At 40.7% G+C, this 12402-nt stretch overlaps 1 protein-coding gene and 1 long non-coding RNA gene across 6 annotated transcripts in view; one reads left to right on the top strand and one right to left on the bottom strand.

Annotated features, from left to right (window-relative positions):
- The window catches only part of sema5ba (sema domain, seven thrombospondin repeats (type 1 and type 1-like), transmembrane domain (TM) and short cytoplasmic domain, (semaphorin) 5Ba), a 211324-nt gene that overhangs the window by 50838 nt on the left and 148084 nt on the right, over positions 1-12402 (top strand). The gene's annotated exons all lie outside the window — the stretch shown is intronic.
- LOC146556205 (uncharacterized) lies at positions 3147-11214 on the bottom strand. Its single transcript, XR_014889068.1, has 2 exons — positions 10247-11214; positions 3147-10118 (listed from the first exon to the last, which is right to left on the bottom strand). It is a non-coding gene; the product is annotated as an uncharacterized LOC146556205 (long non-coding RNA).

Genomic DNA, 12402 nt, shown 5'->3' with positions numbered 1-12402 from the left:
GCCTCTGATGATAAGCTGCTGGCTAAGATGGGGATTATGCTCAGGACTTGTTGAGGACAAGGATGTGGACAGCTGCAGGAAAAAAAGGTAGTTTTTCCTTTTGTACATCTTTGAAGTACGAGTCCACCTGAGGAGCATGAGCATATGTGGTGCATTATGTCTTTGTGGAGCCACGTGGCCACAAGGCCATAAGGCTGCCCGCACACACACACACATCTAGACTTGTGTGCATCATCCAAGACTAGCAAACTGTGGAAACCACAGCATTTCTTATAGTTAATGTAACATACAAAGTCAAACTGAGAGGAAGCTCAGCACATCTGAGGATCAGGGAAGGATTATGTGTACATATCTGCTGCATTCTGTAAGAAAGAGTCCCAAATGTTTGCTTTTCCCTGTGACTTCACTTTTACAGAGGGCGTTGACTCGATTTTTAACACAAGGGTCTAAAACTAGAGGGTGTCACATATCCCTTTAAAACAAATATGTGATTTGGACCGGACTCAGTTAGTCTGTGATGGGATTAAAATTCCAGTCTTTGGCAGTCTGACATCCAGGATGCTCATCCAGTACTCTGGCCACACACCTTTATCTCTGGGGGGCACACTGCTTCCTGCATTGGCACTAAATGTTGGCAACAAACAGAATTCCTAGTGGTCTGGTTTGGCTGATTCTAAAATGTGCCTTCTCCGTTGCTCCTGTGAGGAAGATTACCTTCCCTGTCTTTAACTCGCTCTTACTTTTACCCCGAGAAAGCACAGGCTGTTTAAGGCAATCAAACACAGTACATTTCTTCTATATAAGTTGTGATGTTAACCTTAACTTGTATATGAGCCCGTAACCACGTAACGCACAGCTATAAATCCAGCTTTAGTGTGTTAACACATCTGAAATCCTATTAGAAACCCTTGATTTATTTTGGGCTAAATCAGCCTCACCTAAATCAGACCACAAGTAGAACTTAACTCTCTCCTCTGTTAGATTTTTTTAAACCACCACTTTCACTCTCCACAACCTGTGGAGCAAACTTGCTGTCTGCTTTTTAGTCATTCAGTAAGGATTAGTGGCACTGTGTGTTTTCTAATTATAGAGCTGGACTGTGCTCTCTCCTCCACTGAGGGGTCACATCAAGCCCACCAGGCTCTCAGCCAGGAGCTTAGTCACAACTCTTAACCGCTACTTTCACACATTTATGCCTGTGTTTCTTAATTTGATATCTTTTTAAAATTGCTATCTTTTTCTTCGTCTTTAAAAAAAAAAAATCACTGCATGCTCTGTTCTCTCTTTTTTTTTTTTGCGCCTGTCCATTTCTCTGTTTCTCCCTCTCCTGCTTGCTGAGTTCACAAGAATGACTTTTCATTTGGATAAAATAAACTCAATGAGGTAACTGTCAAAATAAATCACTTCCTATATCAAGGAGGAAACAAGTAAATGCCCGGGAGAAAGGGATAGCAATTCCCTTTTTTTAACCACACAATCAATCAGTTCCCCTTCACATCTTTTCACATCTTTTCATTCTTGCCGAACAATGGGTTTGATTAACCCCTCTGGGAAAGCTCATTATCCATTTCCATCACAAAGGTGTTTGTAAGGCACTTGGATTTGAAACGCCTCAGCAAAAAAACATAGATAAAAGGAATATATCGAGCTTAAAAAAAGAAAAGCCAATGATAAAAAAATGATGGCTGCCAGTCTGAGCTCATGCATCTGGTTTAACAACTAGCCAGATGTTGCTCCTGCATTCTTGATGTCAGTAAGATGTTTTGATCGTCGTGACTGCTTTGTGTGAGTTTGCCAACTTGCTTTAAAATCTCATCTTTTTCTCTGCCACTTTAATTAGATGAATTGAGTTGTGACAGTGGGACTTGAATTATATTATATGTATGAGTTTATTTTGATTATCAGAGTCTGTTAAAGACGTGCGGGAATACCATTGTTGAGCCAAATCAATTTCTCTTCTTCGAGGGACACCCAGGAAATAGTTCAATCCATTTTTAATCAAAGCACCTTATTATGCTGGACTTTGGGTTTGTGTCCTGTTTTCGCATCAGTTATTTGATGAAATGAAATGCGCAACCATACAGCAATTGCAAAGATAACGGCTTGCCTTTTGAATTTAACTTAAAATGATTTATTTATGTTGTAAATATGTTATGATGGGCTCGAATTCTGGATATGCTTTGAGTGATATAATGCACACACATCTCTGTTTATCCTACATACGATCACAGTTTTAGCCATGTTCAAACTTTTTGATCCCACAGTCCCTGCATAGTGAGGACATGAGCAGACGACAAAATGTGTGGCAAGCAAATCCCTGCAGCTATGGTGTTGACAGAGTTGCTTTGTGTCAGTGTGTCCAATCCGGTTGTTCAGTGATGACGCGACGAATCCTACTTCCGGGTCTAAAGTAGTCTGCGTTTAATATGGCTTTTGTGTTGTTAACATGTTTAATGTTATGTATTTTCTTCTATTTGATCTCAAAAAGCTCCTAAAACAGTCAGTGATCACTGTTGACCTCCCTCGGCTTTTATTACCACTAATCATTTATTTAAGCTCAGTCTTTAAAACCTTAGGATGTAACTACAGCCCAGCCTATGCAGCAGTATATGAATGACTAACCTCGTATTGTGGATGGATTATCTCAGTTGTTCTCCTGGCTGAAGTTTGGTCCTTTTACAGCATCCTGCCATGCGATTACATTTGTTCCTGACCACCGAGAACACTCATGGTAACTTTTATCGAGTGGAAAAAAAGTTAGCTTGTTTATATTATGCTAACATAGCTGTGTCGCTAGCGGTCACCTAGCACATCATTATATACCAGCTAGCCCAACTTCAGTAACCCTACAAACGTCACTGCTGTTTAGTTTTCTGTCTTCATTTATGCTGGAAGTGATAACAGAGCTGTACGTTTTAATTTGTTTCCAAAACCCCGCAGTCAGGACATGCTATATTGTATTTAGATAGAAGCTAGCGAGCTAACTCCCTGCTAACTTCTGAAGGATATAAAAAAACAACAACAGCAATAGAGTAATATTAAACACAAAGTGAACCCGTCTTCCTTCATTAAATAGGTTCTTTTAGATGTTAAGGAGGAATTGACTTAACCAGGCTGGCGGAGAATGAAGACAACCGGACACCTGCTGCAGATGGGGAATCAGTGAACTTTTATTGAGGCAGAGACAACCTTCTCAGATCAGCTCACATCAAGAGATTCCAAATATTTGCTGTGAGGATGGGTATATATTCTCTAAAACTTACAGGAGGGGGTTGTGAGGAAAGTGCTGCATTAGCAGAAAAACAACTCCATAAAAGGAAATCGGCCTTGGGTGTTCTAGTCTCTTCGCTTGCATATCTTTCGCCTGCAGGATGAGGCGATCGCTTCTTATCGCTCTCAAGGCCAAAGTCGTGAGCACACAGTTGCACAGCAACTCTAAAGCTGAACAATATTTAAAGCTGAACAATGTTTAAAGCTGAATAATGTTTAAAGCTGAACAATATTTAAAGCTGAATAATGTTTGATCAGATTATATTTTCTTCAAATCCCCCTTTTGACCCATCTTAAATGGGTCAACACACAAAAATAAGTAACAATCAAAGGAACACAGAGACGTGTCGAAGCCTGGCTCGAAAAACTCCTCGGGTCTTTTCATTTGTCTTTATCTGTCATTGCAGATGAGGAGAAAAGAGTCCAGGCACCACCCTGCCCAGGGGTCGGCTGCAAGCAGTCTCGGTTCCCGATGAAAGCAGTAACAGCTGTCCTGCACACAAGGGTACAACGAGTTAGTGCAACCAGGGTAGTGACACAAAATTAACAGTTCCTGTAACTCAGCAATCAAAAACCATAATGATAAAAATGTCGAGAGTCCAGAGTATACTATAATAATGAGAGATATAAACGTGAAAATGTGAAAGAATAAATCAACCGTAAAATAAACTCAGAACGGTAACTGCTAAGGACATTCAAAAGTGAATATGGTAAAACTGGAGAGGAAGTGGTGGGCAAGACCCTAGGGGCTACATTTGTCAGATTGGGACTGTCAGAAGGGGGCGAAGCTTTTGAACTTGAAGGTGTCAGAAGTGTCGGGGGCCCTTCACAGATCAGGATTATGCCAATGGGAATGAGACCCAGGGCCAGGAAGCAAACAAAGACGCAACATCTTTGCCTGCCTGTCATTTCAGGGGGAAAGGGCCAAGAAATGTTTACTTAGCTTGTATGTCGGCTAATAGAGTATGATGGGGCAGAGAAAGGTGGTCCAGTTCCTCCCACCTCGCCAAGGGCGTGTTCTAGGAGTTAAAGAGCAACAACCTGCAATCTGTACCAAAAAATCTTCATAGTCCCACCGGAAAATCATAAGAGTAATAAACGATTCAGCTCAACAGACAAGTATCATGTTCAGGTTTCTCCAATCATTAAATCATTATTATTGCCACAATTTGCTTTATTCACCCTTTGGGCAATGAGAGAGAGAGCCCCTAATGGCCAGTTAGTGGGCTCTAGGTCAAACTGTCCCCAAATTTGTTATTTGTTATTATTACTTGTTTTCATGTCACTTGTCTGTTTTTTACTGCACCCCTCTCACCAAAGCAAAGCAAACATTAGCAGCACATTGACCGTAGTCAGGCATCCTCATTCCATAGGTGCTATAAAACATTTCCTGTAAAAGAATCACAGTTTTCAAGACAGGGTGTGTCTCCCCCAACACTCTCACCAGAATACAGTGTAATAGCATCCCCAACTCCTAACCCATAAACACCGTTTCTTCACACATCCGCCCAGAAATCCTGTAATAGAAAAACATTAAAACTGTAACCCTGTAGGGAAGAAAATGTAAATGGTAACGCTGCGCAGTCACCTCTGTAAGCAACACAAGACACAAAAATGGCATTTACAGGTTCACTCATCCTCGAATATTTTGTCATCCTTCTACTCCTGTAAAAGAAACCCACATAAATTCATCCACCCTTTTATCCTATCTAGGTGGAGGTGGTTAACCTTGAGTCATGGTCAAGTCTTGTCATCTTTTACCAGTCAGTCCGTTTGTTTTTATTCCCAGTCTTTCATCCATTCATCCGTTCTTTGCTGATAGTGAAACCTGTCGTCGCATCTAGTTTCCACACTCAGCAAAATGACGTCATCTCAAAAAGAAACAAGAACTTGAGTTTGGATTACCTCGCTGAATCCTTTTTTAAACAGGGACTCTCGTTTCTAATTGTCCCCACAAGTGTTTCCTCCAGAACCCATTTCAATGCGGAGAAACTCACTTACAACAATTTTCTCGCCGACGTGTAATGCTTGTAATTTCCGATGTGCAGATCTGCTTTAAAGAAAAGATTCACAAACAAAAATTAGTAAATATAAAACAAAATAAAATGAAAAATAACAAAAACAAAATGCAGACGCCCGGGTCTTAGGACTTGTCACTGAATATTCTTCCCATCAATAAAAATACCAACCTAAACCTACACAGAGTCAATTCAACACCACCTCAATCTTTTCATATTCATAAACCTATATGTTTTGCGTTCGTGAAACAAAATTGAACCATTAAGTAAGTTGAGCTCTTGAAATGTTTTAATTCTCTTAATTCTGCCAGTTTATTTCAACACTTATTCAATGACTTTTATTCAACTGCTACTTGGCCACTCGACTTTTACCTGTTCAAATTGCCTAGGGTTCAACAAAGTCTAGATCCCCGTTATCATGAAACTTGAACGGTGTACGATGATTTACTTACAGTAATTTAGAATCATCACTCAACCTAGCTCTACTACTGGCACTGCGTGACTTTTCTCACACTGGAAACCAGAATTTAGTACAGAACTTTAATGCCTCAGGTAATCGCGTTCAAGGGCTGCCCCCCCCTTCTCTTCTTCTTTGTCCGTGTGTTCCTCCTTTATTAAATCTCCATCACAATGACGTGGCGCTCTGAAATAAAACTCACACTGTTAATTCCTCGTTTTCACTCTGCACCACTGCTCAGAGTGTTTTCTTTTCTTTTTAGTGTAGAGTAAACAATTAAGTCGAGGCCTTAAGCCCCAGATATCTCGCACGGGCATCATTTTCATAACCAAACCGCTCCGGACTCTGCTCCCCAGACCACACAAATGCCCTCCGGGCTTATTATTATAGCAAATTCTGTATTTGACTTTGTTGTGTGCAGCATTGAGCCTTTGTCAGTAAAGCATTCTTCATTGCAGCAGCTGGAGCATTGTGTGTCACTTCTTAGTAAATTAAATCAACATTTTGATTTTAGTGCATGGGTATGTATCAGTTTTTACTCCCTCAAGAAGTGCATAAGTGTTCATGTGTGTGTTTCCCTTCATTCTAAGTAGGCGCATGCAGAAGTGTGTGTTCGTGTGTTGGTATATGTTTGTGTTCATCACCTTCCTGTTCTGTAGTTTAGGTAAACCAGCGGCCTGACGCATGGCCTAGGGTCCTCCCTTCCTCTTTGGGTCTGTTTATGTTGTCCTTACTTTGCTCCACGGCCTTCTGCAGCTCTGCTGTTCGGCTCTTCTCAGAGGTCAGCATCCTTCTGCTCACCGTCCCTTTTCCTCCGGGCTTAATGCGCGTCTCGTCACAGCTCTGTCAGCTGACGCAGCCTGGGAATTTCCCCCTTGTAGTGAAACGGGCTTTAGGTTTAGTGCTCTCCGTCTCTGCTGCATGAGATCACTCTTTTGCAGCACTGTTGACATCTTCAAGTTGTTGTTGTGAGTCCAGCTGCTGTGGCCTTCAGGGGTCAAAGGGTCAAAGATGGTCGCGGAGAGGGCAACGATGGTAGAGGGGAGGGTAGGAGTCCAGGTCAGCTTCGGCTCTCAGAAAAAACAAAAACAAAACAAAACAGGCGAACAGGAAAATGATGTTGTGTTGGCTGTGCTGTGTTGGCTGTGTTATCCCGAGAGGGGAGAAACAACGAGATCTCGTCTCCCCCCTTTTTTGTTTTTGTTTTTTTTTTTTTTTTTTTTTTCACCATATAATCAACTCATAACCCCTCAAGTTGACAGGACAACACAGGTACGTGTTAAAATTCTTAAGATCCTGTTTAGAAACCTAAAAAGGAATTTCCTATCATTCAGTAGTCATTTGTCTTAAACAATCAACAAAAACATGTCCCAAGTCGACCCTTTTAACCACTAAATTTGTCGTGTCCTCACTTAATCCTCAGACCAGTGTCTTTGTCTTTTGACGTTACTTTGTTGTCCTGCAACCCAAAGTGTTTAATTGTCAGTAATGTATAAACTATATCATTTAAAAACAGGTGTATGTTAAGTGTCGCTACTTTAACCTTGCATGTACGTGCACATGTATGTAAGCTGTTTCTTCATTGCATGTATGGGTGCGTCTGTATATGGGTTACTTTAACTTTTTCTCAAACGAGGCATTTCTCTAACACACACATGTGTCTGTTCCTCACCCTTCTCATATCTTTCTCTGGTTGTGTGTGGTTTTATTTGTTTCAGTGATTTACCATGAACATCTTTTCCTTTTCTCCATGTCTTCCGCCAGAGGTTAACACTGGTGAGATTCAGGGACACAGCACCCAGAGCAGTTCAGCAAGAAAAACCCGCCTCAAACTACATTCTCTCTTTTTTGTTTTACCGGGATGGGTCAGGACAACTCTGGTGTCCAGCCGTGAATTTTAGCCAAAGCTTGGCCTGTCTTCTGCTGCCGTACTCAGGCTTCCAGGTTAAGAAAAAACACCTGTATGAAGACACTAAACATACATTTAGTATTTGTATAAACATAACTGCCTAAATCATTGAACTCTTGAGGAGGGTGTATTTCAGAATCAGAATCAAAATCAAAAACTTTATTGTCATTGTCATGAGACCGACGACATTAAGAATGGTCCCTGATCATTGCATCATCCCTAGTAATATCAAATATAAAAAAACAATAAAATTCAATCAATAAAATAGATAGAATACTTAAAATACTAAGTATTCCCACCGTCATGCTTCAGACCGTGCATAGATTAACACAAGAGTGGCATGGTGGACATTTTTGTAGTATTCAGATGTGTTATTGCAGTTGGATAACAGCTGTGTTTGAGTCTATTAGTCCTTGCTCTGATTGCCCTGTACCGTCTGCCTTAGGGCAACAGTTCGAACAGGGAGTGGCCAGGATGTGAGGTGTCTTTTATGATGTTTTGGGCCTTTTTAAAACAGTGGGCGTTGTTTGACTCTTTACTAACTTTAAAACCCCACCATAACAATTTCTCACTGACAAACTTCTATGCATCCATTTAAACATGCGAAGCCAGCACAAAATCACACACATACCCCTACAGCAAAGCTTTAACATAACCACAATGCAACTCCTCCCTTAAACGGGAGAAATCACCCTGAATCAACCAACTCTATATAAAACGTCAAACAAAGATAAACCACAAACATTTCTACACTTCTGTGTCTTCCACGCAGCACAATAGGCAGAAAAACACCGATTACTCACAGTCTACAACAAAAGAAAAACCTGCTCTTTTCACAACTCTCACAGCTAAAGTCAAAACTCTTACCCAGTGCCTCTGAAATAATAAAAAATCACCAAATACTCGATTACTCTTTTCACTCGCTCCCCCTCACTCCCTTCTTCCTCATACAGCATACACGCTCGCTCCCGCGGACCCGCTCGGCCCCGCGGGCTCACTCGGCCCCCACCTTTTTTCTCTCACAGAGACAGAGAGAGAGACCCTTTTCCTTTTTTTTTTTTTTTTTTTTTTTTTTTTTTTTTACTTCGGTCTATCTGCACAGAGTTTACCTCATCTCTTTCCTTCTATGGGCATGCACACTTCCTGTCTCACACACACAGCCCCTCTCTCAGAGAGAGCAGAAAAGAGTTTTTCCTTTTTTTTCAACACTCAGGAGAAATTCAACAGACAGTTTATACCACTATTTTACACTTTATTTACACACACCGGTAATTTATGTTCTATTTACACACGGGCCCGCATAGACATATGCCAGAAGAGGTTACCCCTAACTTTTTGACTAATTTAAAAGCACCTATAGCCCAGGCCTAGCCTTGCTGATCAATTACCGTTTCAAGTACGCCGCCTTGAAAACGGCCTCATTACTAAGTTCTATTTATTGATTTTAAAGGAGAGTTTGGGCCAGCTGGGTTTCTGCCTCTGTTAGGCACTAATCAGCTGGGGCGCTGCTTTAAAGGTGAGTCAGCACTGAAATATCCCTTCAGGTGTTACCAAGCTTCTACCAAACCGGAGTCTGGCGGGTAACCTTGCCTAGAGCTTCCTGATAGGGGTGCTAGTTGGTTGTCACCTTGTTCACACGTCTCATTCACACTTCATACATTACCTGCAGTCACTCATTACCCTCCTTATGTATGTAATAAATGTGTAAAAAAAAATTCTATGTGTGGTGTATTATTTTAACCAAAAGAGGAACCTAGTTCCTTTAATTGTGTAATCTGTGAACAACGGAGAACCAAACTGTCCTGCCCAGTGTTCCACAGCAAGCATTCAGCGTGTATTTATGTGTGTCCAATATCAAACAGAACATCAAAACATTTAAAACACTAAAATCATCGGGGTTTTAAGAAGAGATCCGTTTTCTCCTATTGATCAAAGGGACCCCTCCTATGGACTCCAACCAGTACTTCTCTTTTTTAAGTTTTAGAGGATCTTTTCTAATAAAGTCCTCTGGGCCTTCCTAACCCTTCTGTAGTTTAGAGAATATTACTAAAAAATATTCTCAAGGCCTTTAACCTTTTAATTTGTTTAGAAAGGCGTTACTAATAAACCCTTTCAAGGTCCCAGACCTGCTGAGGTATGTATCCGACACCGGAGAGCAAACCCGTCGGCTGCAACCGTGGTCAGACCTCAGTTCACTCTTATCTTTATTCACTTATTCACTTATTTCTTATTCACTTATCTCTTATTCACTTGTCTGATTCTCAACAAGCCTTAAGTAAGCCAGACAATTTTGGTTATGAATTACTAGGAGTTTGGACACTAAGTATTTTTATAATGTTCAATATAGCAGAAATAAAAGGTCTGCTTACCTTGTTTTTTGTGTGTACACAGCTTTTGTCCAAACTCCGTTCACTCAGACCACAGCCGATCTCCTCCCCTCCGTCCAGTTGACCTGGAGCGGATCCTGTTCGTGACGCCATTTGAAGGATATAAAAAAACAACAACAGCAATAGAGTAATATTAAACACAAAGTGAACCCGTCTTCCTTCATTAAATAGGTTCTTTTAGATGTTAAGGAGGAATTGACTTAACCAGGCTGGCGGAGAATGAAGACAACCGGACACCTGCTGCAGATGGGGAATCAGTGAACTTTTATTGAGGCAGAGACAACCTTCTCAGATCAGCTCACATCAAGAGATTCCAAATATTTGCTGTGAGGATGGGTATATATTCTCTAAAACTTACAGGAGGGGGTTGTGAGGAAAGTGCTGCATTAGCAGAAAAACAACTCCATAAAAGGAAATCGGCCTTGGGTGTTCTAGTCTCTTCGCTTGCATATCTTTCGCCTGCAGGATGAGGCGATCGCTTCTTATCGCTCTCAAGGCCAAAGTCGTGAGCACACAGTTGCACAGCAACTCTAAAGCTGAACAATATTTAAAGCTGAACAATGTTTAAAGCTGAATAATGTTTAAAGCTGAACAATATTTAAAGCTGAATAATGTTTGATCAGATTATATTTTCTTCACTTCTAACTCCGTTAAATGTCATAAATTCCGTTTTCATGGATGCCTGGATGTTAAACTCAATTCTTACACCTGGTAGAGCAGAACGCTGATCATTTTATTAAAGATGAAAGACTTTAGACAGTTTTTCAACTCTCAGTAATGCCATAGTGATCGTTTGATATATGGACCTGCAGCGGAGTTTAGACCCAGACACGGCTAGTGACGTCAGACTGAACAACCGGATACAGAGATCGAGACAGGTTTAGCTTAACTTAGCTTAGCGTAGCCTAGCTTAGCCTAGCTACAAGACTAAAAGTCAAATTGCAGCCCAGTGATACCCACGGGAATAAAAATAAACATGATGGCAGTAAGCTACACAAGCCAGCGCACTCTAAGTGATGTTCCCAAACCTGAATAAATGGAAGGGTTCCAAATAAGTCATGCGGATCCATCCGCTCTGGTCACCTCTTGGGAAATAAAGGAACAGGCATAAAGTTGTTTGTTATTAGAGGCACAGCTACTTTGAGTGACAGGAGGGTGCCTACTATGCTGCTAGTTCTGTGCTAGGAATCACCTCAGCTAAGTCAAATCACTAAACTAGAAGGGATCTAAGTGTTGTTATCATTTGAAACAATTTCAGTGAAGTTATCTAAGAACTAATATCCTCTATACTTTTTACAGTTTATACAGTTTTGATGAGTGCTCATCAAAACTGGATAACAAGTACCGTTACTCCTGGTACCCAAAAATAACAATGTTCCAGCAGCAGGTGGTTAACATAAACATATGTGATACCATATGTGGCTATAGCTATTTTTATATTCATGATCTGTGGTAGAACCACACATCATATGACACACCCTCACGTAAATCCAATAGTAATTTGTGTGTTTATTGAAATAATTGAAGCACAGACAGTTTTTGTGTTGATCAGTCTATCCTTTTCTTACCATCTCCCTGTACTAGCTTACAGTAGATTGGGTAAAGGGATGGTCAACTGCAGGGATTCTCACAACAACAGCTTATTTAAAAACTTAAAATGGCCCTTTAGCCCTTATTACATTTCTCTGGACATATGGGAGTAGACCAAAACACCCTGCTCTAAATCACACAGACATATTATGAACTAACAAAACCTCTGAAATACTCCAGCTGGCCAGTAAGGCTTTGTAGTTTCCATTAACTTACATTTTTAACTTTTGTGGGCACATTTTCACCTCTCTTCTAAGCACACAAAGTAAACCTGTTTTTCTTTCTCACCCGTGAGTGTCTTTCAGTTGACTTTGTGTGATAATATAAGTACAAAGTGCCTTGAGGTCATCTGGATTTTATTTCAGTCCCTCTTCTTTTCTATGCCCACTTTATAAAAGGTACGTTCACTTCAAGATATCAAAGTGGGATTACTTGTAATTCTTATTCTTGTACAGGATGACCTCCTCCTTTTTGGTTGAATTAGGTGCCTTTACAGAATTAATTACTTTGAGCTTTGGGGCTGAGGAGATTTCTTCGTATTTTCAGTATCTGGGTCTTTTGTGTTCCCTCACACCAACATGAGAGAACAGGACTGACTGAGAAGGTGTTATTAGTTCTGCTCTCTGTTAATGTGAAAACATAGAATCAAGCCTAGATGAACGTGTGAAGGCTTAAGTGAAAAGTGCGAATGTATCTGGCTAAACATCCTGCACCAATTAGTTAATGATTAGACTGGTAATTAGGTCTTTGGGAATCGTACTCTTTGTGGAG

Source organism: Mchenga conophoros, linkage group LG16, assembly GCF_057382185.1.
Source record: "Mchenga conophoros isolate Kocher_MC1m ecotype Shallow Benthic linkage group LG16, M_conophoros_male_GT1.1, whole genome shotgun sequence".
Classification (NCBI taxonomy): domain Eukaryota; kingdom Metazoa; phylum Chordata; class Actinopteri; order Cichliformes; family Cichlidae; genus Mchenga; species Mchenga conophoros.
This window is presented reverse-complemented; position numbering and strand designations above follow the sequence as displayed.